Consider the following 23,036-nt stretch of genomic DNA (forward strand, 5'->3'; position numbering starts at 1 on the left):
TTAAGAATATGAGCCTCGTGTGGGACAGGGACTGTGTCCAACCTGGTTATCTTTTATCTACCTCAGCGCTTAGTATAGTGTCTGACACATAGTAAGCACTTAACAAATTCCATTTCTTTTTTTTTTTAAAAAAAAAGCTCTAATTGGGTGTTTGTGACTTTAAGGAAACTCAGCTTAACCCTCAAGGCACATCCAAGTAATTTTAATGAATGATTTTGTGGTGCTTTGTTTTAATGACAGTTATACCTTTTTCCAAGGTATCCATATCATCAAAATAATCATGTTATTTTAAACAGAATTTGCTCACAGATTCATTTTACTCCTCATTTATGTTTATTTTCTGACACATCTTTTCAAATTCATTTTTCATGGGCTTTAAAAGGCGATCTTTCAACTCAAGGATTTACAGTTCTTTCTAGTCCATGCAATGGTAAAACGCTCCTTTCTTATAGTAGCTATCCATGCTTCGTATATCCTAAAAAGAATCAGTCGTTTATCAAAAATGGTACCATTTTCTTGGAATATGAATGAGTTAAGCAACCAGGGGGACAAACCCCCATGGTAATGGAAATCTGAACCATAATTAATGGCTTCTGGCTGTGTGAACTCCGTGACAAACACACAAGTGCTTCCAGAGTCACTGGCTGCTGGAAACTATCTCCTAAAAAGTGTTAAGCCATGGACCAGAGCACTGTCAGTCAATCAGTTGGTCAGTCATATTTACTGAGCACTTACTGTGTGCAAAGCACTGTACTAAGCAATTGGGAGAGTATGTTATAACAATATAACAGATGCTTTCCCTCCCCACAACGAGCTTACAGTCTAGAGAGGGAGACATGTTAATAGAAATAAATAAATTACAGACATGCTGTTTGCAGAGCACTATGCTATGGCACATTTAAGATGATGAGCTATGTGGTTAGCCTCTGTCTGACCCTTGACCATGACCCCTAAGCAGCAGCAGATACCCTCACTGAGTCACCTGAGTTTAGATGGAGAGTAAAACTGTGGAGGAAAAAGAGTCCCTGTTGGCCCCTGGGATGAATCATTAAGTCAATTGTATTTACTGAGCACTTACTGCGTGCAGAGCACTGTACTAAGCACTTGGGAGAGTACAATACAACAATAAACAGACACATTCGCTGCCCACAACGTGCTTACAATCTACACGGTGAGACAGACATTAATAGAAATAAATCACCTAACCGTTCTGCTCTACCAAATCTACTCTGACAGTGGTTGAGGGAATTTTGTTCAACAGGAAGCCATTTTGCAAGCATTTAGCCCAGGAATTTAATGATTATTAAAGGAAATGATGACGGATCTTAGTTCTTATATCAAAAAGTTCACTGATCTCCATAACCCGGATAAAAACTATAGGCACCACTCGAAGGAGTAACCCTATTAAATGGCTGGAAGTTCTTCGAGAAACTTCAAGTTTGTGATGAGGAATTCCCTACAGAAACATTAGCAGTGTTCGGAGTTATAATTGCTATTTCCCATAAGTCGTTGTCACCAAAGTTGCAAGAGTTTGCATTAGCAAGGAGGCAATATTGGTGAGCTGATAAGAATGCAATGAGTGCATGCCATTAATACAACTAGGTCTATTAATTAGTGAGCCAACTGTCAAAAGAAGATATCTTTTAGGAGATGAACTTATTTTAGTCATTAAAACCTGAGGCCCACTGTGCAAAATTAAGATGGACCCGCTTTGATCTAATTAAAGTTATAGAGTAGTGTGGGCTCAAAATCTTGAGATACTGTGACATAAATCTACATATTCATAAGCTAGAGAGACAGATATTTTGCCATTAGCATGGGACATAAGAATGAAGCTTAATTAGCAAACATGTTTCTTGATTAACTTGCAGGTCAAACTTTGTTTTATCATAAACAAATGGCAATAGAGCAGGGTGATTTTATTTATGTTTTTAATTGATAATGACATTCAGAGGTGCCTCTTATAGAAACTCTGCTAGTTTTTCCATCTCTGGACACCTGTTAGCCCATAAATAGAAGTAGTCCACCTGGAGGAAGCTAGCAAATTATCTGAAAGAGTCAAATTCCAAACTTATTCTCTGAGAGGCATTTTAATATTGGTTGTATCCACCAAAATGTTTGTGAGCCCTTGGGCAGTTTGAATTATTTCTATCCTACTTTCCTGAAATACAGCTAGAGATATCATTCATTAAAAGTCAGAGAATACATCAATGAGGCAAATTTTTCAACAAATTTTCAGGCTGTTGCCCTCATATCCATATCTTGAAACACTTTTCTTCCCACCCCACCTGTAATGTATTTTAATGTCTGTCTCCCGCTAGACTGTTAGCTGCTTGGAGACAGGGATCACGTCGAATGATTCTATTCTAATAATAATAGTTAATAATGATTATGGTACTGTTCTAAGTGCTGAGGAAGATACAAGTTAATCAGTTTGGACACATTCCCTGACCCAGATTGGGCTCACTCTCTTAATCCCCATCTTTTCCCAATGAGGTCACTGAGGCACAGAGTAGTGAAATGACTTGCCCAAGGTCACACAGCAGACAAGTAGCGGAGGTGGGATTAGAACCCATGACCTTCTGACTCCGAGGCTTGTGTTGTATCCATTACAGCATGATTGTACTCTTCCAAGACCGTAGTACAGAGCTCTGCACAGAGTAAATGTCCAATAATTAGGATTGGTATTTGTTGAGGCTCACAGTCTAAGTAGGAGGGAGAACAGATATTTATTCCCCACTTTAGCAATGAGGAAACTGAGCCACAGAGAAGTTAAGTGACTTGCCCAAGGTCTTGCAGAAGAGCTGGGATTAGAACTCAGGTCCTCTAACTCCCCGATCCACACTCTTATGATGGCGTTTGTTAAGCGCTTACTATGTGTGAAGCACTGTTCTGAGCGCTGGAGGGGATACAAGGTGATCAGTTTGTCCCACGTGGGGCTTACAGTCTTAATCCCCATTTTACAGATGAGGGAACTGAGGCCCAGAGAAGTGAAGTGACTTGCCCAAAGTCACACAGCTGATTAGAGCCCATGACCCAAGAAGTAGTCCACCTGGAGGAAGCTAGCAAGTTATCTGAAAGAGTCAAATTCCAAACTTATTCTCTGAGAGGCATTTTAATATTGGTTGTAATCACCAAAAAGTTTGTGAGTCCACGAGCTCCCAAGCCCGTGCTCTTTCCACTGAGCCACACTGCTCTTTGCACTAGACTCAACTGCTCCTCTACACTAGCCACGTTCTGCCTCCGGGTTCCCGGCTCTGATTTTGATATTCCAAAATGGAAGAGAGTTTGTCTTTTAAGTTGCTAACCTTCCTAGGTGATAAAGCTGGGGAATGAAAGAACATTCATCTCTTTACCCACACGCCAGTGCTCACCGGATTTGTCTGTTTATCCTGCCCGGTGTTTTACTGAGCTTGAGAGAGGAGCCTGATGTGGTCCATATGCAGAATGAAGAGAAGTCCCTGCTTTTCTTCTTCTTCTCCCTTTATTTATTTGAGCAAATGTCACAAGAAAAAGCACTTCAGACATAATCATTTTCAATCAATGTCTTCTACATTACTCCTTAATGGGAGCTGATAGGGCATATTTCCTTTGTGTGAACCGTTTTTTTGACATGCTACTTTTATTTAAATGATAAATCCTTGTACATTTTACATGAGGAATAACGCAGGGTATGGTCTGAGTTGATATTAGTGTCTACTGCAGTGCTCTGCCCACAGGAGGTGTTCAAAAAATACCGCTGATGATGATGATTATCCAGATGGGATAAGAAACTGAGTTTATCATTTGAATTCCACAAGATTGGTCTCTGCTACACCAACAGAAACATCAGACAGCAAAATATCATCATTATGAACATCATCATCATTATTACTAATGATCCTTATTGAGCACTTAGTATGTGCAGAGCACTGTACTAAGTACTTGGGAAAGTACAATACAATAGAGTTGGCATACATGTTCCTTATCCACAAGGAATAGTAAAATGTGATAATAGGTGCTTGGTATTTAAAAGGTGTCATTGTCGACTTGTACTTCCCAAGTGCTTAGTACAGTGCTCTGCACACAGTAAACACTCAATAAATACGATTGAATAAATTCTTCTTAGAGATATGGCATCTTTTCAATAGACTGTGAGCTCCTTGTGGACAGAGAACATGTCTACCAATTCTATTATATTACACTCTCCCAAGCGCTTAGTACAGAGCTCTGCACACAGTAAGCACTCAATAAATATAATTCCCTGATTGATCCCCACAACACTTGCTTATTTATATTAATGCCCATCTCCCCATCTAGACTGTAAGGTCCTTGTGGTCAGGGAAGATGTCTACCAAATCTGTTATATTGTACTCTCCCAAATGCTGACAGTGCTCTACACAGAGTGAGCACTCACTAAGTACAATTGTTTGATTGATTGACTAAAATTTCTCATTAATCCTTCTATCCTTTGACTAGAGGAAAGACACATCAGTCAGGTACAAGTGTCCGTTCGCCTATTTTTTGACATCTTCTTGGTAAATCTCCTTAATCAACATTAATGTTTACAAGTAGAGAATTGATTATTCACGATTGATTTCCTTGGAGGCAGTTTGATCCTTAATAAGCACAACAATCACCCCGACCCTGTTGTCCAGAAATATTGTGTTGATAGTCCAAGCAAGATTTTTAACATGCATGACCAAGTGATTATTTTGGTATCTGAATCCAATTTAAAAATTGGAGGTGGTCAAACTAGGAAGCTAGATATAAGGACACCAGATGAGATGTCAAGAGCACAGGCTTGGGAGTCAGAAGAGGTAGGTTCTAATTCCAACTCCACCACTTGTCTGCTGTGTGACCTTGGGCAAGGCATTTAACTTCTCTGTGCCTCAGTGACCTCCTCTGGAAAATGGGGATTAAGCCTGTGAACCCCACTGGGACAATCTGATTTCTTTTGTATCTACCCCAGCGCTTAGAACAATGCTTGGTACATAGTAAGCGCTTAACAAATGCCATTTTTATTATTATTAGCTCCACTAATTCTGTGATCATGTACTCTCCCAAGCACTTAGTACAGCAGTATACTGCTCTGCACATAGTAAGTCTTCAACAAATGCCATTGATTAACTGGTCTGAGACAGCTCAGGACTCCAAAACCACCGTTCAATAACTCCATCAATCAATGATATTTATTGAGCTCTGACTGTGTGCAGAGCATAGTACTAAGCAGGTGGGAGAGTACAGTACAATAAAGTTGGTATAAAGTTGGTATCCAGGGGCCTATAATGTACTTTCCAAGCTCTTAGTACAATGCTCTGCACACAGTAAGCACACAGTAAATAGGATTGAATGAATGAATATTGTTACACTGTACTCTCCGAAGCACTTAATGTAGTGCTCTGCATAATAATAATGATGGCATTTATTAAGCGCTTACTACATGCAAAGTACTGTTCTAAGCACGGGGAGGTTACAAGATGATCAGGTTGTCCCACGTGGGGCTCACAGTCTTAACCCCATTTTACAGATGAGGTACCTGAGTCCCAGAGAAATGAAGTGATTTGCCCAAAGTCACACAGCTGACCAGTGGTGGAGCCGGGATTTGAACCCATGACCTCTGCCTCCAAAGCCCGGGCTCTTTCCACTGAGCCACGCTGCTTCTCCAGGCAGTAAACACCCAGTAAATACAATTAGCTGATTGGCTGGCTAAGGAAGAAACGATGATTAACACTGGAGAAACACCCAGCGTTATGTTTCATGAAGTCCAGGGACAACAGTAGATATTCTTGTAGGAATCTCTTGTAGAATTTCCTTAGACTGTAAGCCTCGTGCGGGACAGGGACTGTGTCCAACCTGACTGTCTTATTCCTACCCTAGTGCTTAGAACAGAACTTGACAAATGTCACTAGTATTGGTAGTAAGCATTTAACAAATATAATAATAATGCTCAAAGAATCCCAGTCATTCCCATCACCTCTCCAGGACCTATATTTTAAATTGTTCTTGGTAGGATTCAGATGGATTTATCAGTGGCATTTATTGAGTGTGTTCTATGTGCAGAGGACTATACTAGCACTTGGGAGAGTGCAATGTGATAGAGTTGCTAGATATATTCCCTGTCCACAGCGAGCTTATGGTCTAGAAGGGGAGACAGATGTCAGTATAGTGCTTACTGTTGCTGAGCTCTGTACTGAGCACTTGGGAGAGAATGATACAACAGCATTGGTAGACATGCTCCCTGTCCACAACGAGTTTACAGTCTAGAGGGGAAGACAGATGTTAACATAGCACTTCATGTGTGCAGAGCCCTGTACTAAGCACTTGGGAAAATACAGTTCCAAGTCGGTGCCCCATTGTGAATGAGGGGAAAGGAACTGATCCTCCTCCAACTCCCCAATGGGTTGTGAAAAAGAAATATGGGGGGCACAGATCCATAAAGGGCAAAGCTGCTAAATCTCTCATCTCCTAGTTGGGGACCCCCACCCCCCAAAACCCCAGCCTAGAGGAAGCCCGGCTCATCGGCTTCCTTCGCCCCCGTTTTAATTTGCTCTCCCTTTTTGGACAGCTCCAGGTTCTCGGCTGCACAGTACTAATGAGACTCATCCATCTACCTCTGTCTCTGGCAGCCTCTCTTTCCTGCTGGAAGTCAGAGAAGAACGCTCAGGACAGGTCCTTTCCAGACTGCAGTACTTAATCATTTCTAAACATGCTCGATGGCCTCGGGCAGGGAAGGCAATGAGCATTTAACCCAGGCTCTCCGGCTTGGGTTTTCCCCACCCACCCTGCCCGGGATTCTTGATAATGAAAAGTTGCTTCGCTTTTACTCTCCACTTAACCAGATGGCTCGCCGCTTCTTGGGGTGAAAGGTTAAACGGATAGAAGAACCCGAGCTGGATTTGAAACTCTTTTATTAGCTGCCCTTATGGGAGTGGAGTGGAGAGAGTGTGTTACTCTCATCCCTGGGGGGAGAAGGGGGTCTCTAGGGACCCCCAATTAGGAAATCGGGCTCTATGCCAACTGGAGGAATGCTGGAAAGAAACCTTCTCTCCCAGTGAAACTTGGACTGGCTAAATGGACCCATCTCCGCCACGTATCCGTTTATTGTTGTATTGTACTCTCCCAAGCGCTCAGTACAGTGCTCTGTACATGGCAAGCACTCGATAAATATGACTGAATGGATGAATGAACTGAATTATTCAATGTTCTGTTTTTACGGTGAGAATGGAGGCAGGAGGCATTATCAGCTTTGTTTAATGATCATCACCCCTTACAATAACAGTGTCGATAAAGCTTTTTTTTTCCCCCAACGTGGCTGGGCCTTCTGATTTATTTTTCCACTCCATCTACTACTCCATATGTCTCTGGAATCTGCCTTTTTCCCAGAGCTCATGTTAGTGTAAAGCAATTGTCTGGGATGTGTAAGAATTAAGTATCCCATCATTCAGGCTAGACATGCAATTAGAAGAGTTCCACTAATTTCCACTGCTGAGACCCTGTCACTTTAATTTATCCTCACTTTCCTACATTTAGGTCTTCCTTGGTTTGAGACCGAGTGTTTTATATAGTTTCAGGCAACATTATTTTGAGGAGGGAGCTAGGAGTGGATTGTGCCTGAAGTGGTGAGAAGGTGACTGGTGGAGGTAGGAGGGGATTTGGGAAAAGAAGAGGAGTGGTTAAATAGAACCAATTAAATAGAGCTCTGAGAGAGAAAACAATCAATCGAACAATAGTTTTTATTGAGCATAGTGAGACTAAAGCACTGTACTACATGCTCAGGAGAATCAATCAGTTAATCAATAGTATTTATTGAGTGCTTACTTTATGCAAAGTACAGTGCTAAGAACTTGGATGAGTCCAGTACAGTACAGTTGGTAGGCAAGTTCCCTATCCTTAAGGAGTTTTTAGTCTTAGACTATCAACTCCAAGTCTGGGAAGCTCTAATGTACTACAGTTTCCCTGGGTCAGGGGAAGGAAGCATCTATGAATCATGACATTGGTTTAAACTCTTTAAGCCCATTTACTTGCTTATTTTTGACCACATTTAAGATTTTTTTCCTTATCTTGTGCAAAGGTTATTACATTCAGATTGCCGAATGACAGGCTAAAAATCAATCAGTCATATATATTGAGCACATATCATCATCATCAGTGGAATTTATAACAATAATGATGGCATTTATTAAGCGCTTACTATGTGCAAAGCACTTTTATTGATCACTTGCTGTATACAAAGCATTTTGCTAAGAACTTAGGGGAGTACATTACAGCAGAGTTGGTAGACATGTTCCCTGCCCACAACAAGCTTACAGTCTAGAATGGGAGACAGGTGTTAATATAAATAAATAATACACAACATATAATTCATAGATATGTGCATACATACTGTGGAGTTGAGGGTAGGGCAAATATCAAGTGCTTGAGAAAGTAAAATATAACAGAGTTGATAGATGACCTTACACAGTGAAATATAACTTCTTGTGCAAGGAGATTAGGCAAAACTGCATTTTAGTCCTCAGACCTCAACACCCTCCAAAAATCATTCGTTCTGAGCTTTGCCCTGGCAGGAGTGAAGTTTTCTGGGAGCGCTGAGGAGGAATCAATTAATTTATTCACTCAATTATAGTTATTGAGTGCTTACTGTGAGCAGAGCACCAATCAATGATATTTATTGAGTGCTTACTGCGTGCAGAGCACTGTACTAAGCACTTGGGAGGGTACATTACAACAATATAACAGAGTCGGTAGACATATTCCTCACCCACAGGGAGAATGATATTAATATAAATAAATAAATTACAGATACGTACAAAAGTGCTGTGGGGTTGGTGGGGTGGGGGGTGAATAAAGGGAACAAATCCAAGTGCAAAGGATATACAGAAGAGAGTGGGAGAAGAGGAACTGAGGGTTTGGTCAGGTAAGGCCTCTTAGAGGTCTTCAATAAGGCTTTGAAGGTGGGGAGAGTCATTGTCAAGAACATTGCCAACTGGACCTGACCCTGTTTTTTCTCACTCTTGAGGGAGGCAGTCGGCATTTTGTACAAGGATAGAGCAACCTCGTCTTCTAAAAATAAACCCACACATTCCCTAGGACCCAGTTCACCTTCACTTAGTGTGATGTTGAGTTTCCCAAGGCTCTAAAAGGAGGTGGTAGAAGAGTTGAATTTTAAATCCATCCACAGCTTCAAGTATACCTCTGGAAATCTCCTGGAAAATACATCTGTTTGGCAAGTATCACCCAGTACACTGGATTTTTCTTTTCTCTCTCTTATGGCTTCCTCCTGCAAATGTATATCCTGGAGGTTTAAAACCTAAGATCTGTGTCAGATTACTAAATTGTGGTATTTTTTAAGTGGTTACCATGATAATCAGATGAGATACAGTCCCTGTCCCACAAGGAGCTCGCAGTCCAAGGCCAGGGAGAATAGGTATTTAATTCCTATGTTTAACAGAGGAGGAAATTGAGGCAGAGAGAGGTTAAGTGACTAGCCCAAGGTCATGCAGAAGGTAGGTGGCAGAGCCAGAATTAGAACCCAGGACCCCAACTCCCACTGCTCTTTCCACTAGGCCACACTGCTTGTCAGCTTTAAAATCCAGGAAAGTGAGGGCTCGGCATCCAATTATGACCCACTTTCCCCTCTGTTAAATGCTAACAAAGGAATCTCCCTCTCAGATAATGATACTGTATTTGCATTTATTTACTAAGCCTCTTTTCTAGAGAGAGTTCAGAGCTCCTCCGCTTGAGAGGCTACCTCACAGACTATGAGGAGATATTTTATTTCCCCTCTTTGGTGTAACTGAGAAAATTGAGTTATGGAGAGACAAGGGACTTAGGCAAGGTGGCTGGAAGTCAAGGAAAGGATTTTGTCTAAGCTCCGGGGCTTTTGGATCCTTGCTTCTTTAGGGAGTCCAGTCTCTCCATTCACAGTATAGAGCACTCATCGATGTCAAGAGAGAAGAAAGCAAGGTCTGAGTGGATATAGGCAAATGGTGTACTGAGAACATCTTCTTCATGCTCTCCTTAACACAGCTGGGCTAGGTGGGATGTCTGAGGAAAATGAGTGACAGCAGCAGAGCTGAAATCAGGAAACTGAAGGCAAGGAGGGCAGAGGAAATTTTTTAAGGACATGGGAAAATAAAGTCTCAAACGATGTTGCACCCCAGAGGTCAACTGGGAGTCAGTTGTTGAGGAGCATGGAAAACTGTCATCAGGAATAATAATGATTGTATTTGTTAAGCGCTTACTATGTGTCAAGCACTGTTCTAAGTGCTGGGGTAGATACAAGATAGGTTAGACACAATCCCAGTCCCACCTGGGGCTCACAGTCTTAATCTTCATTTTACAGATGAGGTAACTGAGGCAGACAGAAGTGAACGACTTGCCCAACGTCACACAGGAGGCATGTCATGGATTAGGACCCACATCCTCTGACTTCCAGCCTCTGACTTTCTACTAGGCCAAGCTGCTTTCCCAAGATTGCTGGGGGGAAGGTTTATAAAGCCCTAATGTCTCCCCCAAAACCTGTCTCTCTCTAGAATGTGTGACAGCAATCACCAAGAAACTCAAGAGAAGCAGTGTGGCCTAGTGGATAGAGCCTGGGCCTGGGATTCAGAAGGACCTGGGTTCTAATCCTGGTTCCACCACTGGTCTGCTGTAGAATCTTGGAAAAATAATTTAATTTCTCTGGGCCTCAGTTACCTCATCCGTAAAATGGGGCTTTAAACTGTGAGTGCCAGGTGAGACATGGGCTGTGTCCAATTTAATTAGCTTGTATCTACTCCAGGATATAGTGCAGTGCCTGGCGTGTAGCGAGCGCTTACCAAATACCATTAAATAATAATTAAGAAAAACCTCATGACACCAGGCTCAAGTAAAAACTCGGCTGAGATGAAACAAGTTATCCCAGGCACAGATGCTGTCATTATTAGTATCACCATTATGCAAATGTCATTAGAACTAACGAACAAAGGAAGAGAAATATAGAACATAAATGACATACAAAAAGAATTGCTTCCAAGAAGGATGCTTCTCAAGGTTTTCTATAAAAGTCTTTAACATCAAGGGAGCGATTAAATGTGGGGAAAGATATGGAAGCAAAAGGAAACAAAGAATGATACTGAACGCAACTGATTCTCCAAGGAATGTACAATTAGCAGAGGAAAATTACCTCAAAAGCTGTCTATCAATCAAGCAATCGTTTTTATTGAGCACTTACTGTGTGCAGAGCACTGTACTAAGCACTTGGGAGAGTACAATATAAGAAAGCTGGTAGACATGTTTCCTTCCCTCAAGGACCTTTGCAGTCTAGAACCCCAGGAAAGGAAGTTGAAGACCAAAGAATAGAATCCCACATCGGCCTGAAATCTTGGACAGGGCTGCCCAATCAATCAATCAACCAATCAATCACGTTTATTGAGTTCTTACTCTGTGCAGAGCACTGTACAAAATGCTTGGGAGAGTACAATATAACATAACTGACTGACATGTTCCTTGCCCACAGTGAGTTTACAGTCTAGCGGGGGAGACAGACGTTAATATGAATGAATAAATTGCAGATATAGACATAAGTGCTGTGGTGCTGAGGGAGGGGTGAATAAAGGGTGCAAAAATACAGGTGAAACAGAAGGAAGAGGGAGAAGAGGAAATGAGAGCTTAGTCATTAGGGCTTAGCCATTAGTAAGCAGCATGCCTAGAGGTTAGGGCACAGATCTGGTAATCAGAAGGATCTGGATTCTAATCCCAGCACCATCACTTGTCTGCTGTCTGTCCACGAGGATAGTGGGGATGTTAGTTGAGATGGGAAGGTTGGGTAGAGGAGAGGATTTGGAAGGGGAGATGAGGAATTCAGTTTTTGACATGTTGGGCTTAGCAGGGCATTTAAATGGAATTGAATTGGAGGCATAAGGAAAGGCAAGATTGCAAATGGGGAGAGAGATTGTGGTTGGGAAGGTACGTTTGAAAGGCTTCTGCCAAACTGAAGTGGTGAAAGTGGATGAGCTCCCCAAAAGAGTGAGTATAAAGTGAGAAGAGTGGGGGACCTATATCTGAACCTTGGGGGACATTTAAAGCTGTTGTGTGACCTTGGGCAAATCACTTCACTTGCCTGTGCCTCAGTTATCTCATCTGTAAAATGGGGATTAAGACTGCGAGCACCTCCTGGGACATGGACCGTGTCCATTCTGATGAGCTTGTATCTACCCAGTGCTTAGTACAGTGCCTGGCACAGAGCAGGCACTTAACAAATAGCATTTTTTAGAAATCCATAGCTATGAGGCAAGGAGTTGAAGAGCAGCCAGTGAGAAAGAAGAGCAGCCGGTTGGTAGGAGAAAAAGGCAGGGGAAAGATATGGGGCAAAACCAAGACTGTGAGCCCGTTGTTGGGTAGGGGCTGTCTCTATATGTTGTTGAATCGTACTTTCCAAACACTTAGTACAGTGCTCTGCACACAGTAAGTGCTCAATAAATACAATTGAATGAATGAATGGTCTAGCTGGGAAGAAAGAGTTGTCTAGGATATCAGAGGTGGCCAAGAGATGAAGGTAGGACTAGGAGGGAGTAGAGAACACTAGATTTAGAGAAGGTCATTGGTGACCTTGGAGAATGCAGTCTCGCTGGAGAGAAGGGGCCAGGCACCAACTTGAAAGGGGTCAAGAAGGGAGTTGAAAGAGAAGAATTGAAGGAAAGGAATGTATACAATTCATTCCAGGAATTTGGACTGGTATAGGAGCAGGGAAATGGGATGAAAGACTGATTATGCAGTGGGGTAGAAAGAAAGCTTTTGAAGTACGGGGGAGACTTGACTCTATTTGAAGGCAGTGGGAAAGGAGCTATCAGTCGGTGGTTAAAGATGGCTGTTAGGGAGGGAAAAAGGGTGAGACCAAGGTGTTGTCTGTGAGGAACAGTCTTTAATCCCAGGACAACTATCATCATCCATCATGGGTTAAGTGCACTCAGTAGGCAATGGACAAGGGAGTCCATGGGGGAGGAGAAGTAATGTTTCCGAGCAGAAGAAAAGACAGAGTTATAGCAAGGAGGGGGGATTTGAAGAGGCAGAAGTTGGCCTGTGCTTGGCTTTCCTCCAACAGTGCTCAGCAAAACAAGCGCAGAAGTGAAAGACGGGTACTGTGTAGGTGATCCGGGACTTGCTGATCTGAGTTGCTGATTTGAGATGAACGGTGGGTCTTGTAGTGGTTAGGGAATGTGTCTCATATTTTGTTCCATTGTATTCATTCGTTCAGTCATATTTATTGAGTGTTTACTATGCGCAGAGCACTGGACTAAGCGTTTGATTCTCCCAGTAGCTTAATACAGAACTCAGCACACAGTAAGCACTCAGTAACTATGATTTACTGACCAACAGGTGGTGGAGGGAAGAAGTTGACTTCAGGTGAGAGGAGATTGTTTGAGGGAATGAATTGATGCATCAAGGGATGAGGGGAGGGAAGAAAATGAATCCAGGTGTTAGGGTATTTGTTAAGGGTGTTTACTATGTGTCGGGCACTGAACTAAACGATGGGGTAGATACGAGACAATCAGGTTGGACACAGTCTCTATGTCCCACATGGGTCTCACGGTCTTGGCAGAAAGAACAGGTCGCGAGCTGGCATCTCGGGTTCTCCAGGGAGTTGTGTTGGCGTGAAGTGTGTGTCCCAGAGATGGCACTAGAGAGACTGAGTCACAATCATTCCCAGGAGTTGGTGAAGAAGGCACAAAGCACAGATACTCCTGTGCCCTGGGGGAACCCTGGAGATTCTGCGGAAATAATGGTGATGACTCTATTCCATTCATCTATTTATTCATTATTCTGAAGTTACGAATCACACCCTCATCCACTTAGATATGCGTTAGTACCAGACTCATCCCAGACAAGGTCGCCTGTCCGAAAAAGCCGATGAAACAGCATGGCCTAGTGGATCGAGCCTGTGAGTCAGAGGACCTGGGTTCTAATTCCACTCTACCACATGTCTGCTCTGTCACCCTGGGCAAGTCACTTCTTGTCACTCTGGTCCTCATTTTTCTCAATGCAAAAGGGAGTTTCAAGGCCTCTTCTCTCTCCCCCTTAGATTCTGAGCCCCGGTGGGATAGGAACCATTTCTGATCTTATTATCTTGTATCTTCACAGACCTTAGTGCAGCACTTTACACATAGTAAGAGCTTAACAAATTCAGCAATTACTATCACTGAGAAGGGACTTAAAGAGGAGATTAAGTCCTTTTGCACATCTGCTGGGTAGAAGGTAGTTGCAGAAAGGTTGGCCCTGAAATACACGATCTCTCGATTTCACCTTTTCACGAGGGTTCATTGTATATGCACTATTATTTTCAGAGTACCTCTGGGTGTTTATATCCACACAAAAGATATCTTGGCCGGAATCCAGGATATATGAATGCAAGGGTATACCTCCTTGGCTTTATATTTGTAAGTAAACCAGGTACATATGTGGAAATGGTAGTCAAGGGAATATAACTAGGATATGTTTTACTATTGATGTTGTTTATCATATTTTCTCACTATCACTAATAAAAAAATCACCTTTCACCGTCCTACTTGGGCAGTTTAATGGTACTGTAGTCACAAGTGTCATTACAGAAAGGAACGCAAAGCATTTTATGCCCTCTGGAGTTCTACAAAAATATGGGGCTATCTGCCCTGAAGAGTCTGTGCAGCCCCTCTGCCTCTTTCAATTTCCACAGCCAAGAAAATAAATATATTCTCCTTCCCACTTAGACTTTGAAAACTAAGTGGAACAGGAACTGATGATCTACCCCAGCACGTATAACAGTGTTTTGCATGTTGTAAGCACTTAACAAATACCACACATAATTATTATTCTTATCGTTGTTGTTGCTATTGTTATTCTTGTCCAAAGAATGTCAGCACTCAATGAGATAAGCTCGCGATCTTTGATTGCTTTCTGGGATGGGACTGAAATTGACTTTTGACCATGTGATCAATTCTCCAATCCCTTAATCGCCCTGCTCCTCTCAAACTGAACTTCATAATTAGCCTTCAAAGGGATTTCTGCAGCATATTTAAAGTAAGGGGTGAGGGGAGGAAGAGTCTGCTAGATTCTCCTCAAACTCTAATCCAAGGTTGGATAGGGTGCCTTTTCCCCTCCTCTTCTTTTTGGTTTCAAGCCACATCTGGGCTGTAGAATAGAGGACCAGATTTTAAACTCTAACACAGCCCAGTGTTCATTCTGTCTAGGTAAACATTTTCTAACTGGGGATTAAGACTGTGAGCACCATGTGGGACAAGGACTGTATGTAACCTGATTACCATGTCTCCACCCCAACACTTAGAACAGCGACTGGCACATAGTAAGCACTTAGCAAATACCACACACACACACACACACACACACACACACACACACACACACACACACACACACACACATCCTATTGAAAAAATGCTGTTTTTGTTCAATAAATGGTCCAAATATTTCCCTTTAGGAATGTAGTTTTTTGAAATTGTTCTGGAAAGAGGAAACGAGCAGAGCCAGAAGTGAGTGGATCAATGATAGAATGGTTCCCAGCCAAAAGGGTAAGTTACTCTTAACTTATTTAATTTCCAACTCACTTCCCAGTTAGATATGCTCTGGGAGTCAGGACTACCTACCTAAGGGAAGAAATGATTTTCTAGAGTTCACCAGGTTTGAGGATGAGTTGGTTGGGCAGTTTGGATTTTATTTCAGCATTCTTAATGATGATAATGATGTGGTAATGATGCTGATGTTGATGACAATGACAATAATAATAATAATAACAATTGGGGCATTGTTAAGCATTTTCTATACACCAAGTACTGTGTTAAGCAGGGAATGTATCTGTAACACTGCTTTATTGTACTCTCCCAAGTGCTTAGTACAGTGTTCTCCATACAGGAAACACTCAATACATACAACTGACTGACTGTGGTAGACACAATTCAGTCAGATAAGACACTGTCCTTGTCCTGCAAGGGGGTCACAGTCTAAGAAGGAGGGAGTTATTTAATTCCCATTTTATAGGTGGAGACACTGAGGCACAGAGCAGTTAGGTGACTTGCCCAAGGCCACACAGTAGGTTAAGTTGTCAAGAAGGAAAATAAACATATCAATTTTAATAGCACGTTCTTCGCCAGTTTGGACTTCCACAGAGCCTTTCGAATGTTAAGGCTGGAAAAATTCTAGGCCCTAAATATCAATATTTGAAGATTTGTTTTTCAAGTCAGACCTAATTCCCCAATCTCCAAGCTTCGTAGGAAGGTTGAATTTTTTCACCGTGCCTTTGGTCAGAAATGACCTTAAGCCAGACACCCCGAGGCCAACTTTCTCTCAGTTTTCCTTTTCTCAATGACCAGCAGAGAAGGGGTGGGGGGGTCTACCGTTTTGAAAGGTATCAACAGAACACATATATTTATTATTATGATTTATTCATATTTATTTATGAATCCACATATTCATATTTATGTCTCTCTCCCTCTCTACTGTAAGCTCGTCATGAACAGGGAATGTGTCTGCTAATTCTGCTGTACTGTGCTCTCCCAAGCATTAAGTACAGTGTTCTGCAACTAGTAAGCCCTCAATAAATATGACTGATTGATTGATTGAATGATTGAGCAGAACAGCCCTGAAGGGCCATATTCTCTGTGAAAAGATGAAAGATCGGGTTTGGCACTTTAGAGAATTCTGCTGCTTAAATAAAAGTTCCCCGCTGCATAATGAAAGTTAGCGGCTAAACTCCCTGTGGTCAATGGGGCTGTCTCTTAATGAATTGCTTAATGTGCTTGATTACTGATACAATGCAGAGCGAAGAAAAGGCAAGAAGGATGTGAAAGATTCAGTGGAGGATATGATGAAAATGAATTGAATCAATAAGAACTTTTTACTCATCTCAGAACAACACACTATGGGTTGGATTGTTAGAGATCAGGCTAATGCAGTTTTGTGGTTTGTTGTTCTTTTTACGATTCACAAATATAAATCTCCTTTGACATTTGGTTTAGGGCAGTCTTCCTGGAGCTATAAAAGATCCCCAGACTCCAGTCCCGGCTACTCACTTGGACAGATAAATTAATTAGGAAAACTTTTATGCCAATTACTTTATGCCCTTGGCTTTCATATGTTTCTGAAGAGCTGCAGCTAATTAAAGATATGATTCATAATTACTGGTCGATCGAGTAGCTGAGTAATGGAATCAGGAACTGTTCCAAAAAAAATTATCCATCACATCGTTACTAATTGTTACATAATACATAAGGATGTAGAATTCAAATAAAAAATTACTCATTTTGAAAGGTCCATTCCATTTTTTAAGTTGAACGATTATAAACGTGAAGCTAGTTTTGCATTTCTAAAGCGCAAAAGAGTTTTTACCACTACCAACGAGACAACAGCCATGGATAATAATAATAAGAATAATAATAATGGCATTTTATTAAGCGCTTACTGTGTGCTATGCACTGTTCTATGCCGTAGGGAGGTTACAAGATGATCAGGTTGTCCCACAGGGGCTCATAGTCTTAATCCCCATTTTACAGATGAGGTAACTGAGGCACAGAGAAGTTAACTGACTTGCCCAAAGTCACACAGCTGACAGTTGGCGGAGCCGAGATTTGAACCCATGACCTCTGACTCCAAAGCCCATGCTCTTTCCACTAAGCCATGCTGCTTCTAATGGATGGAAATTCTGACTGTATCCATGAATCTAGTTCTATCAGACAAGGCATCTAGTTGTCCTCGCTTCTAGAAAAGGAGGATCCAAGTCCGACAGTGACTGGGAAAAATTAATTGTACTCCCCAGAGCCCTTAGCACAGTGCTCTGCACACAATAAGCACTCAGTAAATGCCACTGGTTGATTGATTGATTAATTTATTAAGTGTATTTGTTAAGCATTTAGTGTAGTCCACTCATTCCCTCGTAGGCCTTCCCAGACTGGGCCCCCTTTATCGTCTCTTCCTCCCCATCCCCCCTGCCCTACCTCCTTCCCCTCCCCACAGCACCTGTATATATGTTTGTACAGATTTATTACTCTATTTTATTTGTACATATTTACTATTCTATTTATTTTGTTAATGATGTGCACTTAGTTTTATTTCTGTTCATTGTGATGACTTGACACCTGTCCACATGTTTTATTTTGTTGTCTGTCTCCCACTTCTGAACTGTGAGCCCATTGTTGGATAGGGACCGTCTCTATATGTTGCCGACTTGTACTTCCCAAGTGCTTAGTACAGTGCTCTGCAAACAGTAAGCGCTCAATAAATACAATTGAATGAATGAATGAATGACTTTATTGAGCGCTTACTGTGTGCAGAGCACTGTACCAGGCACTTGGAAAGTACAATTCAGCAATAAAGAGAGACAATCCCTACCGAACAACAGGCTTGCAGTCTAGAAGGGGGTAGAGGCATCAAAACAAGTAAACAGGCATTGATATAAATAAATAGAATTATAGATATATGCGTATCAAATGAACTAAACAGGCATCAGTATAAATAAATAGAATTATAGATATGTACATATATGTGCAAATGCTGCGGGGCTGAGGAAAAGGGGGGCTTAGTCTGGGAAGGCCTCTAGGAGGAGGTGAGCCTTCAGTAGGGCTTTGAGGAGGGGAAGTGTGATTGATTGAATCAATGAATAGTCCAAGAACTGTGCTAAAGCATAGTGGCTTAATAGAAAGAACATGGGGCTGAGAGTCAGAGGACATGGGTTCTAATCCTAGCTCCACCACATGTCTGCTATGTGATCTTGGGCAACTTGATTAACTTCTCTGTGTCTCAGTTACCTCACCTGTAAAATGGGGATTAAGACTGGGAGTCCCATACCGGACATGAACTGTGCCCAACCTGATTAGCCTGAATCTACCAGAGCAGTCAGTACAGTGCCTGGCACATAATAAGCACGTAACCAATACCATTAAAAAAAAAAAATACAGTTAGAACAAAAGCCTTATGTTTTCACCTTAAGCTTTCAGGCACTTCATACTCAGTCAGTCAATTGTATTTATTCAGTGCTTACTGTGTGCAGAGCACTGTACTCAGTGGTTGGGAGAGTACAGTATAGCAATAAATGCATTTCCTGCCCACAGTGAGCTTACAGTAGAGGAGTGAAGTGTTTGGTCTGGGTTGTAGAAGGAGAGTAAGGTAGGAGGGGGCAAGGCCTGGAGGTAATAAGGCCTCTTAGAAGAGATGCTAACATTGATAACACGAAAAACAATGAACGTCTAGACTGAATGACTCTCATTCCAGTTTCTGAGGAAGGACCCACTGCCGTCAGCATCTGGATTTGAAGACATGCCTGCTGACAGCTACAAGCATGGTGAGGAAAAACTGCTTAAACACTTGCATAGCTCTGCCTGAACATAAGGATCACTGAGGAGTTGCCCCAGGATCTCAAAGATAAGCCACCATCATCAGCATCTTTGAGAAAGAAGCAGAGTCACCTAGTTGGATAGAGTACTGGTTTGGGAGTCAGGATACCTGGGTTCTAGTCCTTTCTCTGCCACTTTCCTGCTGAGAAGCTTTGAGCAAGTCACTACGCTTCTCCATGACAGAGTTTCCTCTCCTGTAAAATGGAATTAAATACCCCATCCTGCTTAGACTATGAGTTCTGTGTGGGACAGGGACTATATCTGATCTGATGATCTTGCATGTTCCACAAGATAAGCACAAAATGCTTAACAAATGCCATAATTAATTAATCAATCAATCAATGGAATCAGTAGTTGTAGTAGGAATAGCAATAATAATATCAGACTGAGGAAACTATTATGGCTTCTCACTGCTCTCCGTCATGGACAGAGAACGTGTCTACCAACTGTTGTATTGTACTCTCCCAAGTGCTCTGTCCAGTGCTCTGCACGCAGTAAATACCATTGATGATGATAATGATAGCCAGTTCTTCTGGGCAAGCTTCTGTCCACATTCTCCTCAGAGCTCTTGGTAGCTTCAGAGCTGAAAATGACCCATTGTGGCTGTTCATTGTTATATTTTACTCTCCCAAGTGCTCAGTATAGTGCTCTGCACACAGTAAGCGCCCAATAAATACGATTGAATGAATGAAATACAAGATCTTTGCAGCACATCAGAGCCAAGAAGAGTCCTGGAGCACCCCCGAAGACCTCGATGTTGGCAACCTTACAAACGCATCCCACAACATCGTGAGGCTTTTAGACTGTGAGCCCACTGTTGGGTAGGGACTGTCTCTATATGTTGCCAACTTGTACTTCCCAAGCGCTTAGTACAGTGCTCTGCACACAGTAAGTGCTCAATAAATATGATTGATTGATTGATTGATTGATTGATTGAGGCTCTGGTTCTTCAATTACCAAGCACACTTGGCTTCTCTGAGAACATAAAATTCTGAAACTGCTCGGTGATGGGCATTCTCAGAGCTGCTTGGGGCAGAAATTCAATTTTGGTAGAGAAATCAAACATTGTTTGAAACTGCATACCCCCTTTTTGTCCCATAACCTATCCTAGAATTGCCAGAATTGGCAATTTGAAAGATAGAGATTGTAGGACTTGAAGGTCGATATCTTGGCTGTCCTTCAGGGCTCATAGTCTTGTCTGTGCCCAGGGTTTGGAGGTAGAACTTTGTACTCAACATTCATTTTTTTTTCCTCGGTTGCTATGACATGGGGGTGTAGAATGGGGGAGGTTGGAAGGGGGAGGAGGAGAGGAAGGGGGAAATAATTAAGCTAGAAACTCTAAACAACAAGAAAGTGAAGCCACTAATAATAGTGTCTGGAAAGATAGCACTTCTGCTGGTGTAATTGGTGTTTAAAGTTAACAGCCACTTAGGAGAAATAGGAAGAATTCATTCACACTTTCCTAAACTATTGTTTGGGTTCCCTGTGCTAAATCAGCGTGCGGATGATCTCAATCACCCATGGAAGTTGAGAAATGCTTCCTTTCGGCTTGGGAGGGCAAGTTGTTAAATGGTAAGTTTTGGAAGAACAAAGAGGCAGGTTTTAGGTTTAAGATACATTTCCTCTTTCTGAGGCGCCAAAAGGCAGTATCCAGGGCTAACAGGAGTTGTGAAGAAAAATGGAGTAAAACCATCAAAAAATCAAGTCTGCAGGGGTAAACGAAATGAGTTTGGTCCGATGGTATCAAATGGTTGCCCTGAAGTGCCATTTCCTGGTTCCCTTGGGATCTGAAAGGAATAAAGATGTGATTTTCTTGTAAGAAATACTAAAGGTCTAATCCCGACTCTGCTACTTGCCTGCTTGTAAAAATGAGCTTTCAATACTCAGTCTCCCTTTCCTTTAAATTGTGAGCCTCACAAGGGACTGGATCTGTATCCAATCCAATAACTCTGGAGTTTGTTTCATGCTTACTATGTGTTGGACACTGTACTGAGGACTAGGGTGCTACAAGCAAATCAGGTTGGACACAGTGCCTGTCCCACATGGGGCTCATAGTCTTAATCCCCATTTTGCAGATGTGGTAACTGAGGCACAGAGAGGTGGCAGAGCTGGGATTAGAACCCATGACCTTCTGACTCCCAAGCCTATGCTCTAGTCACTACATCATTCTGCTTCTCTGATTATCTGATTATCTTATCTCTACCGCAGCTCCCAGTAGAGTGCTTTGCGCATAGTATGTGCTTAACAAAAACCACAGTTATCATTATGATCTCCCACTGAATTCTTTATTGCGGACCCACAGAGAGAATCGGATGTTTGGCTATGTCAGAGGGATTTTAGTTTATGGCATTTGTTAAGCTCTTACCATGTGCCAGGAACCATACTAAGCACTGGAATAAATATGAGATAATCAGGTTGGGTACAGTCCGTGTCCCACACAGGGTTCTTAATCTCCATTTTTACAGAAGAGGTAACTGAGGCACGGAGAAGTTAAGTGACTTGCCCAAGGTCACAGAGCAGGCAAGTGGCAGAGCCGGGATTAGAACCCAGGTCCTTCTGATTCCCAAATCCAGGCTCTGTCCACTAGGCCACTCTGCTTCACAGGATTAAAGGAGAATATCTCTTGCCAGAGTTAAAGAGCAGTTCTGTTTTAGAACAACCAAGGATCAACTGTCTTTCCTACAACCTCAGCCCAACAGTGTAATCCCTTGGGCACTTCTAGGAACAAATGGTGCAGATAGCCTTGCCCTCTTAATGAGTCTCCCAAACCTGCCAGTTCCATCTCAAGAACACTTCAAAATCCAAATCCACGGAGTAGCTTTCAATCGAGCAAAACATTTGTCATTTCTTACATTTCAGCTAATTGTACGTTTTCACAGAGAAGGCGCTATTTATTCCACATGGGTGGCTTCCTATCTTGTGGAATAAATATTGTTTGCTGAAGGTATGAGATGAATGCCATCCATGTGTCAGATGCGACTTACTGTTCGGCTCAGCTGTGGATGTCAAAGGCAGATGCCTTATGTAATCTCGGGTATAAATTTGGGGTGGGAACTGGGCCAGAACTGAAAATCTGAAAAAAAAAAATGCCCTAAAAAAATTGGTAGAGGTTTGCATTATATTACATAAATCATCCAGTTCTGGCTTCGCTTAGTCGCCTTCTCCCTGCCCCTTTTGGACACTTGGCCATGATCTGTAGTGTCCCGGATCTGAATGCGGATATGAACCACCAGACTCCGCCCCTTTGGTCCATATGGATTCTGAATAGATTTTTGTACCTTTTTGAAGCAGCGTAGCTCAGCGGAAAAGAGCCTGGGCTTTGAAGTCAAAGGTCATGGGTTCAAATCCAGCCTCCGCCACTTGTCAGCTGTATGACATTGTGCAATTTTGGGCAAGTCACTTAACTTCTCTGTGCCTCAATTACCTCATCTCTAAAATGGGGATTGAGACTGTGAGCCCCCCGTGGGACAACCTGATCACGTTGTAGCCTCTCCAGTGTTTTCATCATAGTAAGCACCTAATAAATGCCATTATTATGAAGCAGCATGGCTCAATGGAAAGAGCATGGGCTTTGGAGTCAGAGGTCAGGGGTTCAAATCCCGGCTCTGCCACTTGTCAGCTGTGTGACTTTGGGCAAGTCACTTAACTTCTCTGTGCCTCAGTTACCTCATCTGTAAAATGGGGAGTAAGACTGTGAGC

Source organism: Tachyglossus aculeatus, chromosome 19 (genome assembly GCF_015852505.1).
Source record: "Tachyglossus aculeatus isolate mTacAcu1 chromosome 19, mTacAcu1.pri, whole genome shotgun sequence".
Taxonomy (NCBI): Eukaryota; Metazoa; Chordata; class Mammalia; order Monotremata; family Tachyglossidae; genus Tachyglossus; species Tachyglossus aculeatus.